The sequence below is a fragment of the Hermetia illucens genome, chromosome 3, assembly GCF_905115235.1.
Source record: "Hermetia illucens chromosome 3, iHerIll2.2.curated.20191125, whole genome shotgun sequence".
Taxonomy (NCBI): Eukaryota; Metazoa; Arthropoda; class Insecta; order Diptera; family Stratiomyidae; genus Hermetia; species Hermetia illucens.
In genome coordinates this window covers 129,644,297-129,656,868 of record NC_051851.1, presented here as the reverse complement: position 1 = coordinate 129,656,868, position 12,572 = coordinate 129,644,297, and positions in this window count along the sequence as shown.

The following is a 12,572-nucleotide window of genomic DNA, read 5'->3' as shown; positions in this document are numbered from 1 at the left end:
CCTGTCTGATGTCAGAGCCACACTCAGACAATTGTCTGACTGATGTCTCTTTGATGTGTGAGACAGACACAAGACATTTGTCTGCTGTAGAAAAGAATTTTGTCTGAAACAGACATTCGTCTGTCTGATGTCTGACGCAGGCTCAGACATTTGTCTGACAAATATCTGTTTGACGTGTAAAACAGACGCAGCCATGTTTATGCTGCAGAAAAAGATTTTGTCTGAAACTAGTGTCGTTTAGTGTCGGTCCCAGTGGGCACGCTCCTTTATTCGAAAACTCCAAGCCCTCATCGGCGATATGTTATGCAACTTAGATTAGATGGTGAAATTGGGAGAGCCACAATTCCAAACACCCAAGTCTCTCCCATTAAGGCCATTATTCTGTCTCCCGAAACAACCATTCAAACGTTGACTTAAGGGAAGTGTAACCGTTTTGACGGTCAACAAATCCACTTTTTAAGGGTTTGAAAGCAAACTAACACGAAATTTAGTAAAAAGGCTGGAACTGTGAAACATGCAGTGAATCGGACAAGCTACGAGCTATGTACAAATAGAGCCATTGTGCACCGAAATATGTTTACAAAAAAGTCCACTAACCTTTTAATACCTAAAATGCCGAGCTTCCTGTTTCGGTCTTGTTTTTGTTTTGCCTTATAGGTACGCACTTAGTATACCATCTTTTTTTACGCGGTGCCCTCCGCGCGGAAAGAGAGGGGATGTGATATGCTTTTGCTTCCATACTTTTCATGAAAGGAATCTTCCTACATTAAAATTGTGCGATTTTTTGCCTATTAAGACAAATTCAGGAGTACAAATGTGATTGAAATCTGGACTAAACGTTTCAAAGAAACAGGTTCAATATTCAAACCGCGTCGTGATGCCGCATCTGTTAAAATCAGGACTAAATTTAATGTTGAGAGAATAAACTTTCAGTGCGAACAAATCTACAAATGTCTACACCCAAAAACTATCAGGTCCAGACATAATCAGAATTTTAAACTACATCCATTTGAGATAGAATTAATGCAAGAAGACTTGGTATTGGTATTTCTTCAACAAATGTTTGATCAATTTCCTTGCCTTCATTACAGGATCAGTGCATGTCTCTATGTATATGTATCTATGATTGATACAGATAAAATCAATTTGGTTCACACTTCACGTTTCCAAAGTCGATGACGACTGTAGTTTATAATCTATTGCACCGATCTTTTTAAAATTTGGTATACACCTTCCCTATATAATTCACGAGGTAACACTATAGAATCTTTTTAAGGTTTTATGTTTACATATTAAAATCGGTTTACTGTCTCTCTGTCTGTCCGTCTCGGAGACTGTAACAGCGATCGACACGAAATTTGGTGGAAAGGTGGGAACTGTGAACGTTCACGCATACAGTGAGTTACATCCTTTTACGTCGAATTTAAAGGAGGCGGGGTCCCCATACATGCAAAAGGAGGGTGTACATTTTTTTTTCATCAAATATAGTCATGTGGGGTATCAAATTGAAGGTATCGGTTAGTACTTTTCGATGTTGGTCTTAGTTCTGACATTTGTTGGGAAGCTGGGGAGTGCGGGGGGTTGAAAATTATCATTCCTTTAAGGGGGCCATCCTCAGAAATTACCCAACCGACAAATCTGAAAAAAATCAGAAGGCTGCCACTATATGGTGCCTGGGCTCCGAAATACCTAATAATAATAGTATATTACTGTAATTTTTAGTAATTAACTGCAAAATCCCCCTAAGTTCATCCTAGCACCACGAATTTTGCAATAATGTGGACTATAATATAGAGTATGATCTTACCAAGTTTAGTGGAAATCGCACTATTACTAACAAAGTTATAATACGTCAAAGTTGGTGCTTCTTTGCAAATTTAAGACTATGAATGTCAATATCACCCAAAAGTGGATACTCTCACATAATATATGCATATATTACGTGCTACGTACTAAGAAATACACGAATCCTTTCATATCTGAATCATCCAGCTTCCGGTTTCCGGACTTGTTTAACTTTGTTGTTATTTTTTAATTTTATCATTCATTACAAAAAGAAAAACTCGACAGCATTACTTTGGGAAACTCATATAGCAATAGAAAGTGATTCTATTGCTCCAGTCCAGTCGTAACCGCAAAACGACTTTTTTGAAGACGTCTCGGGAGATTTGCTGCCAACGGTTTAAATTTTAATATTTTTCCTTGAATTTTTCAGCAAATATTCTATAATACTGTAATATTTTCATTTAATGAGCATTGCCCGTACCTTATAAAGAAAATTATCAAAAAAGTGTTTTTTTCCAGCGTGCGTACCGTATGAAGAAGGTGATAGTCGCTCTTTTTGAATTGAATTTGTATGAAACGGAAACACAACGTAAGTGGAGATTGTATTCAACTTAAAACTGTCATAGTTCGAACCTAAGCTATTCATCACCCATCATGATTTGCACAGAAAGATTCATTAAAATGGTTTCCGGTTGCTTTTCACATCTTACACCGTTGACAATCGTAATCCACATCCATGCACCTTTAGGATCGATTAGTCGATCCAAGGACAAGAGGGTGCTCTTTAACACTGGAAGGTTATTTCACTCGGTTGCCACTACATCAGCCTCTATATAAGTGCTTTATTTTATTACCGCTGGCGGTCAATCATGGATATTTCAATGTCATAAATTTGTAAGGTAATACGCGTTTCATATTCTTAGCGAAAATATACACCATTTATCAGATCCTCCTTTAATTTCGAACGGGGACAGAACGTTGCTATTCTAACCGACAGCCAAGCGGTTATTAAGGTACTTTTGTCCTACCAGGTAAATTCCAAACTGGTATGAAAACGCCTTAACAGACTGAACACTCGCTCAATAAGATCTGGATACTCTGGGTTCCGGGCCATGTTGGGTTAGAAGGATATGAGCGAAGGACCTGGCCAGGAAAGAAGCAGCGATACCGCTATAGGGACCAGAGTCATTCTGTGGAGTTGGAAATGGGTTCATGACAATAATAAAATATTTAAAAATGAAGAGGAACGGCTGAGGAAGCTTCATTGCGCTAAGGATATCTACTGGCACGGCAGATTTTTGAAAGAGTTAGTGACCGACTTGTGCAAAGTAGATTGAGGCACTTGGCAGAATAGTTAATACCGAATGCCAGGATGTCCGGATAGCTGAGTGGTTAGAGCACTAGGCTGTCGTACGGAAGGTCGCGGTTCAAATCTCACTGGTGTCAGTGGGATTTATATCGTGATTTGACGTCGGATACAAGTTGACTCAGCTGGGAATGAGAACCTGAGTCAAATCAGGGTAATAATCTCGGGCGAGCGCAATGCTGACCACATTGCTTCCTACAGTGTACTGTAGTGTTCAGTTACGGTCTTGAATGAAGTGCTCTAATACACTTCAAGGCTCTGATCCAATATGGATTGTTGCACCATTATTATTATTATTATAAATGCCAGGTTGACACACTTGGAAGTAGGGAACATAATAAAGCTTCTGTTGGTTATAGGTTTAAATGACATACTATAGTTAATAGGTACACTATAACCAGTAAGGGAGCACAATAGTTCTTTTAGGAAGCAAGGCATTTCTCCCAGAGTGGACGAATTAACACATCTATGAAATTAACTGAAATGATGCGGTATTCTGCCCGTATCACTTGAAATTTAAATAATCGACCATGTAAAAATGCAGTGGTACATTCTTAACTGTCACACACTCTGGTAGATTGAACTTCTGGCAAGAGTTAAATGGAACTTTATGCCTCTCTCTTTAAATAATTTACAAATTTGGATGACTTGTTTCATCAGCCATTTTACGTATTGGGAAATATTTGAAAGTCACTCATCCGTTCTTAAAATTATTTTATTCCATACTATTTCTAAGGTCAGCAAATATTATCGTTTGGCTATAATCAAAGAAAATGACTTTTTAAATAAGTAAAAACACATTTTCACAGGATACAAGTAACTTCGAAATTATTTCATTAATTTAAGGTGATGACTTTCATTTATTACTCAACTTGCCAAACATGTGACATATGGAACTCACTACGAAATAAATTTCGTCTTTCAATGAAGATTATCTTAATCTCATTCAAAGCTTCTGGAAGTTGTCAGTGACATGCTTCATAGTTCCTTCCTCCCGCTTTCACACAACACTTTTTATAAATAGTCCACAGAAACGTATTTTCAAAAGATCGAAAGATATGGGAGTTCCAAGTACGATCCCCTGTATGAAGCTTGTGTCATTGCTAACCTTGAATCTTATGAATTTGAATATGAAGGAATCGATTACTTTTTTATTGCGATAATGATAGCAAACGGCTTGAAACGAAAACGTTATCATTGAGTATGTAGTGCTGTTAAAGAGTTGCGCTTATTAACAACTGCTAATCAGGCGGGACATTAGCATGCTATTGGTTAATGAGAATAATGCCTTTACATGTGCGTTGAATTCAAATTTTGAGGCAACCACTGTATAATTAATAAAACACATAAATTTGTTAGAAGTGGAGTATCGATCGAATTACAAAGGATTCAATGCATTATTTCACTTATATTAGGTAAGGCTAATGAAATGAGGGAGTTGTGACTGCAAGCCCTCAGATCATTATAAAATCATTGTACTACCTCCTGACAGGGGTCAGGGTTTCGGGAATCTAAATATGTCTCCTGCGTCCAGATAATCATATCATATCTTAATCGGGACAATGCTGTCCACATTGCTTGGGTACGTTACTGGCACTGTAATCCTGTCGTGATTAAATGTAGTGCTCTAACACACTTCAAGGTCCTGATTCAATATGGATTGTTGCGCCAACGATTATTATTTATTAAAAATCCAGGATTACAGTTCCCTATACGAGACAATATGGTCAGCATTGCGCTCGCCCTGATTTTACTCAGGTACTCATTTACAGCTGAGTCGACTGGTATCCGCGGTCAAATCACGATACAAATCCCACTGCCACCAGTGAGATTTGAACCGCGACCTTCCGTATGACACCCTTGTGCTCTAACCACTCAGGTATCCGGATGCGCCAACGATTATTATTATTAAATATGTCTCTTAAAGGCAAAAAATAGATGTTTCATCGAAAATGCCCGGATTCTCACCTATCGAGAAAATGATCAGGAAATTTTTCAACATGCTATAGAAGATAATTTTAACAAAGTACATACTTATGTCTAGTTAATTATGATTTTAAATATGTAGATTACAAGGGGCTAATTAACTAATACGAAAGTGTTAGTCAAAAATTATAAAATTGAACTTTTAGCTACGTGCGAATAGAACAATCCTAAACTCAATTGTAGCCCTCTAGCTAGCAGTATACCTGCGTTCTAGGTAGTAGCCTTATGAAAGGCTCTGGGTGAAGAGCAAACCGCAAAATCGATATACGCCAACGTCGAAGGGGTGATTGGGGAAGGTAGTTGTGACGTGTATCAGGATCAGACTCTTCAGGATCCTGGTTATTTAGTGATTTATCATTGAACCGGTATTAGTAGACCGGTCTAGATCGATGCCCTGGAGAACGCCATTCTGGGCACCGAGAACTGAATCCTGGAAAGAGGTGTCTTCAATGCTAGGACCTTGAATGGGGCATGCCTCACCCAGACTCCAGAATAGAATGGATCCTGGAAAAGGCGGCGAAAACCGGCTTGTAATTTTAAATACCGGATCAATGCCAACATCCTGGCAGGTCGCGAGAGTGAACATCGGGAGATCCGTCTAAGCTCCTGGAACAAGCAACGTTTCAGGGGGTGTTAACGCTCCAGCTGGCAACTACAGCCTGGGAAACTTCCATACCCCAGAGGGGCCCCAGCCGTGACAAGCCTCCTATGTACTGATAGACAACAGAAATTGCCGACCTACGGAACGAGTGTCATAAGCTCCGCCGTTTCGCAGAATGTTCACACGCCCATGGAGAGGCATGCCCCAAAAAGGCAGACTACAGAAAAAAGAAGATTCAGCAGCGCGATAAATAAAAGCAAAGTTCGTGGCTGGAAGAACCTAATCAACGTGGTAGACGGAGACCCATGAGGGCTTGGCTATAAACTTGTCACTCGGAAATTCGGGGCTCTTCCGAAACCCTGCATACCAAACACCGACCAGATGGATTGCATTGTACGGGCATTATTCCCCAGACATCCTTCAATTCCATAAAATGGGCAGATGTGCCAGGCACATTAGAAAACTTATTCCACGGACCCAACTATCTCTTGGGGATATTGAAAAGTTGTGGAGTGACCACTCCCTGCTCTATGAGACACTAGGACGCCAGAGGAGGATCCGAGAAAGATCGATCCTAGGACCACACATATATTACGCACCCTACTACTACTATACTGCTAAAACTCGACATGTCAGAAGAGTTGCGCCTAGTCGATTATGCAGACGACGTTGCCCTGCTTGTTGCAGGACACACTGTTCATCGTTGCAGACTTGGCAGTAAGTGGATTGATGACTGTTCACGGTAGTCATTCTGAGCTGACCCTGTGTCCAATATCGATCGCCGAGTTGACTATAGGGTCCAGTGATTAAATACGTTAATTTAGTGCTCGACTCGAAAATGAGCTTTTTCGAGCAAATCATAGCAGCAGCGGATAAGGCTTTAGCTGGAGCCTCGGCTAATGGCGAACGCTGAGGCCTATGTCTACCGGGAGACGCCATCTTGTAGGATCAACGCAGTCCATTCTGTTCCCCGGCGAGGAGTTATGGCAGAGCTGGCAATGTGGTGTATCGTAAGCGCCTTATCCAAGTGCAGAGGCGGGCAGCTTTACGAGTGGCGTCTGTTTATCGCACTGTCTCAGAACCGACCGTAATGGGGATTGCGGGAGTGATTCTCGTTGCCCTCCTTGGTAAGGAACGTAAAGCAATCCAGAGCTGCAAGAACGAAAACTCAAGAGAGATTTTCGCTCTTGAAGAACGCCAACGTACGCTTACTGAGTGGCAAATCTCTTGGCAAAATGAGGCAAGAGGTAGATGGACTGCGTGGTTCATCGGCAATTTAGACCCATGGCTGAACCGGAAGCATGGTGAGATTGACTATTTCCTTACCCAATTTGTAAGTGGGTATGGAGGTTTTCAGTCTTACCTGCACAAGATTGGGAAGGAACGATCTCCAGATTGTGTGTTTTGCAATGGAGTGGCGGACGATGCCGAACACACCCTTCTCTCTTATGACAAGTAGGACAGGTTTCATTTGCAACTTTATGCAAGCACAAAGCAGTTCACTCTAAACAACCTTGTCAAAGGGACGCTGTGGAGCGCTGGTAAATGGAGTCGTTTTGCGCATTACGTTCAGGCTGTTCTTGTTGCGAACAAGATTGTGGTCGGCCGGTGGGGGACCAGAAGGCAAGGGGTCGCTTGAACTAACAACTCCCTTACTCCTCTCCCCGTTGGTGAAAGGAACTATCTGACTTGAAGTTTCCCTAAACGGGGAGGGTCATGACAACTGTTTAGTTGGTAATCCAACGGCATACCCTTACGGGAGTCCAACACTCTGTGCGTAAACGTATCCACCTACTCTACTCCAGAAAAAAACTCCTCACATGAGAAATACACAGAACCTTCCGTACCTGAAGCGTCTAGCTTCCGGTTTCTCGACTTTTTTTCTCCTCTCCACACCAGACTAAACAGAGTCATAATCATTTTGCAGGCTCATAAGACTGTCTATTCCACGAACCAAAACCAAATAGAAAAAAAAAACAGAATATAAATCATGTCTTCTTTCCCAACTTCCACATTCATCCAATAGTTGGTTTCCTTATCGACAAAATGGTTTACCATTCTAATGATGGTTTTTTCGCAACTTGTACTCGTATTTGTATTTATAGCGAATATGAAGCTATTGATTACCCTTCACTAGCGAAATCCCAATGTCAAAAATCAGACCACTCGGGGGGGTCCACACGTTTCAATATAATACTGCGTTACTTACAAAAAAAACTCCTGATTTTTAGCCTGCCTTTATTGAGTATATGTGTGTTTCTGTGGACCATCGCCTCTATCTAAGTGTCATCTTTAGGGTCAAATTTAGTCAAACAAATACAACTCTTAGGAATAATATGGTATTTATGGTGTCAGAGATATGGCAAATTTATGCGTAAATGTTTGTATTTTGTATTCTGGAGGCTTTTCAAGTTCAAGTTACTGTTATTGTTACTAGTTGGTGCGCACAATCTAAACAATTTGAATGAGGAAATTCAGTATTATTACAGTTTTCAGTGTTATTCACGGATGTTTCGCAGTTATTCTTGTAAGGCAGAAGGGTAGGCCCAAATGCTTCAGATTTGCTACATCCTTTTTAGAACATTTTTATAATATTTTTCATAGAGGAAATTTATAAAGATTTTTTTATGAAACACACCCTCTACGTAAGTCCTGCATAGAGATGCATATATGTTGAAAATAAAAATGTATAACTTAATATCTGAAATATCTGGCAAGTCGTTTTTATTCTACTTATACATGTATCCATGTTTTGGGAACTAGATACTCTCTTCTTTAGTGTGTTGCACTGACGGAATGGATGGAAATATCTGACTCTCGAAATATAGATATGCATATAATATGCGAATGCAGAATAAAAACTAATTGTGTCTGCCATTTAATTAACAAAAACAATTTTCTTCCATATTTGACTCCCAAGCTAAAACCCCCTTTTCCCTGAAATACGCAGGAATTACTCCATACATACATACAACATTTTAATTATCTCAATAAATGCTTTGAATTTAATATGAATGGGGGTTGGGATTAATAAAAAGCCATCACTGGTATTAATTAAAAATTACCATTTCTATTTCGGAAATCGTTTCCTATCGCGAAAAAGTATTCAAAACAAATATTAGTGATAAAAATTGTAAAATATTTTTTCTTTAGAAGTCGTTGGTTTTTGCCCTCATATACTACTTCGTGGGTCAACGATAAGCATTTTCCTTTGTACAAAAAATTGACCACAAGCAACTTAAAGATTTCAAAATGTTTTCCAGAGTTTGCAGATTTCTCGAGTTCATCCTGAATGAAAGTCGAATCATATTGGCTATTGATACTCTCAAGCTAAGTAAATTTGGACTTACATATTATATGTACATATCATAATGTGGGATTCTCCGGATATAATATCAGAACAACATCAGCACACGCACTGCCTTCAGTTAAAAACGGCATCAGAAACCTGCAAGCCGACAGTTCATAGAATCCTTAAAAATCTCGAGCAAGCAAGGCTTAAGTACCTTAAATAGCGAAGCACCTCAAATAGAGAAGTACTAATGAGCTGGCGGATTTTTTATAGATTTAGTTGATTCTCCTACACGGCCTCAGTCGACAATTGACTACTTCCTATTGTTTGAGGAAACCAGGTATAGCCGTCAGCGGAAATCTGCATGTTCTAACTTAAACTACCTCCATCCTCTCATCTGAAATCCATATTCCATACTCCTCCTTCTTGTCCTTTGCCTCCCATTTTTCTTTGTGGTTCCCGTGGCCCCATTCATCATCATCAAAGGCGCAACAACCGGCATCTGATCTAGGCCTGCCTTAATAAGGAACTCCAGACACCCCGGAGTTGCACCGAGGTCCACCAATTCGATATTCTTAAAAGCTATCTGGCGTCCTGACCTACGCCATCGTTCCATCTCAGGCAGGTTCTGCCTCGTCTTCCTTTTCTACCATAGATATTCCCTATATAGACTTTCCGGGCTGGATCATCTTCATTCATACGGATTAAGTGAACCACCCACTGCAACCTGTTCAGCTGTATTCTATCGCTCATAGATTTCATCATTCTGTAGGGCACGGAATCGTCCATCCTCATGTCGGGGACCAAAAATTCTTCGGAGGATTCTTCTCTCGAACGCGTCCAAGAGTTTGCATTTTTTTGCTAACAACCTAGGCTTCCGAAGAATACATAAGGTCTTGTACAGTAAAAACTTTCACCGTATGGTGATACTTTTCGAGCGAAGCAGTTTTTGCAAACTGAAATAGGCTCTGTTGGCAGCCAACAATCGTACGCGGATTTCATTGTTATAGCTGTTATCGGTTGAGATTTTCGACCCTAGATAGGAGAAATTTTCAGCGGTCTCCAAGTTGTAGTCTCCTATCTTCATTGTTTTCGTTTGACCAGTACGATTTGATGTTGTTCGTTCTTTCGTTTTTGGCGCTGACGCTGCCAACATGTACTTCGTCTTGCCTTCATTAATGCGCAACCCGAGATCTCGCGCCGCCTGGTCGATCTGGATGAAAGTAGAATGTACATCTAGGGTTGTTCTTCCCATAATGTCAATAAGGTCGTAGGCCAGTAGTTACGTGGACTTGAAGAGGATGATGCCTGTCGCATTTACGTCTGCATCGCGAATCACTTTCTCTAGGATCAGGTTGAAGAGGACGCTTGATAGGGTATCCCCTTATCTTAGACCATTGTTGGTGTTGATTGGTCTGGAGAGTGATTCCGCTGCTTTTATCTGGCATCGCACGTTGGTCAGGGTCAGCCTAGTCAGTCTTATTAATTTCGTCGGGATAACGTCGTCTCATGGCCGTGTATAGTTGGCTATGCTGTCATAGGTGCCTTTAAAGTCGATGAAAAGATGGTGCAACTGATGTCCATATTTCAACATTTTTTCCATCGCTTGTCGCAGGGAGAAAATCTGATCTGTTGTTGATTTGCCTGGAGTGAAGCCTCTTTGGCATGGGCCAATGATGTTCTGGGCGTATGGGGCTATCCGGCCAAGCAAGATAGCGGAGCATATCTTATATATGGTACCCAGCAACGTGATACCTCTATAATTGCCGCACTGCGTGATAACCCCCTTTTTATGTATGGGACAGACAATACCTCGTTGCCACTCGTAAGGCATTGATTCGCAGTCCCACACCTTGCGCGTCAGTTGATGAACCACTTAGTATAGTTGGTCGCCTCCATATTTAACCATTCCGGTTGTAATTCCATCGGCTCCTGTTTTTTAAGCAGGTGGATTGCACGGACTCTTTCTTCTATGCTTAGTAGTGGCAGTATTTATCCGTCGTCTTCAGCTGGTTGAACCTCCAACCCGCCGATATTTTGGTTGTTTAACACTTCATCAAAATACTCAACCCATCGCTCCAATATGCCCATTCTGTCGGAAATCAAATTTCTCTCTTTGTTTCGGCAGGATGAGCATCGAAAAGCATAAGGCTTCATCCTACTAACTTGATAGTAACAACAATACTATTTTGAACAAAATCGGTGAATTTCAAAACAGTTGATTACCACCAAAACCAAATAATTCAGACAAATCTGGCTCTGGAACCTCAAAAAGAATTTCTATAAATGCCAAAATAATAACAAACGCCGCTATGTTATTTAGGGTACATAACGTTTCGACGCCACTCTTTTTAACGCGAACGTTTCGACGCGGAACATTTCGACGTTTCGAGATAATAATTGCTTAACTAGCATTTTTTCAAATTGTATCTGTTAAGCTCATACTGTTTTAAGGGCGTACACTTTTTCATCAGTATTGAGCTGATAGTGTATTTTAACGTATATTCATGTAGATAATTATGTAACAATACTATTGAATTAACGTTAAAAAAACCATGTCTGGAACGCTACAGCTTTTAGACAAAATTTTTTACACCAGTTTTTATTCCAGGTTGAAACGTTCCTAAAACAAGTCGGAATACCGGAAGCTCGCGCTTCGGGTATAAAGGTTTTGTGTTCATCTTATCTAAGAAATTTCAACGCACATTTTTCTATCCGTATATAGTTACAAATCCAACATACTCCTTCATATTTTTTCAAACTACGAGACATACGTACATATTACAGCCGCAGATATTACGCTCACCCTAAACAAACAAACTGCCTATTTCCGAATACTGTACACATATATGCACGTATATCAATTGATCGCGCCCATATTTCCGATTTACTTCTTATATCTGTCTGAATTAAGCAATACCCGCAAAGATCATCAGCACGCATATACTATATACCTACATACACACATGTCTGGCTGGAGTAATTGATATTCATATACAAATGACTAAAAACTAAAACAAAATAATCCTTTCCGCCCCCGTCCATAAGAACTCATTTCGTTGTGGTATTGACGAATTGACATGTGATGATGACGTCATGCAGGTTGTAGAGTGCAAGAAATTCACAAAAAATTGTAAAGTTTCAACCCCTATAACTTTGTTAATAATAGTCGGATTTTCTTCAAACTTGACCAAATTGTGCACCATGTTCTTCATTATACCTGTGCTAAATTTTGTACTTCTGCGATGAACATAAGGGGGGTGCCGGGTAAATTTCTAAAATGTGGAAATATACTATTATTAACTTTATTTGTGCAGATATCGGAACCGGATATATTTTGAGGCCTAGATTTCGTAGAGATGCACCACTGTGATTTTTTTCAGATTTTTCGGTTGGATAGGTTCTGAGAACGAGACCTGTTACACTTTTTGTGGGTCATATTTTGAACCCTCACTCCCCTATGTTTCATCTAATATCAAATATTGAACCAGATTCGAAAAGTACTAATTGAGACCTTTCATTTGATATCCCACATGGCTACA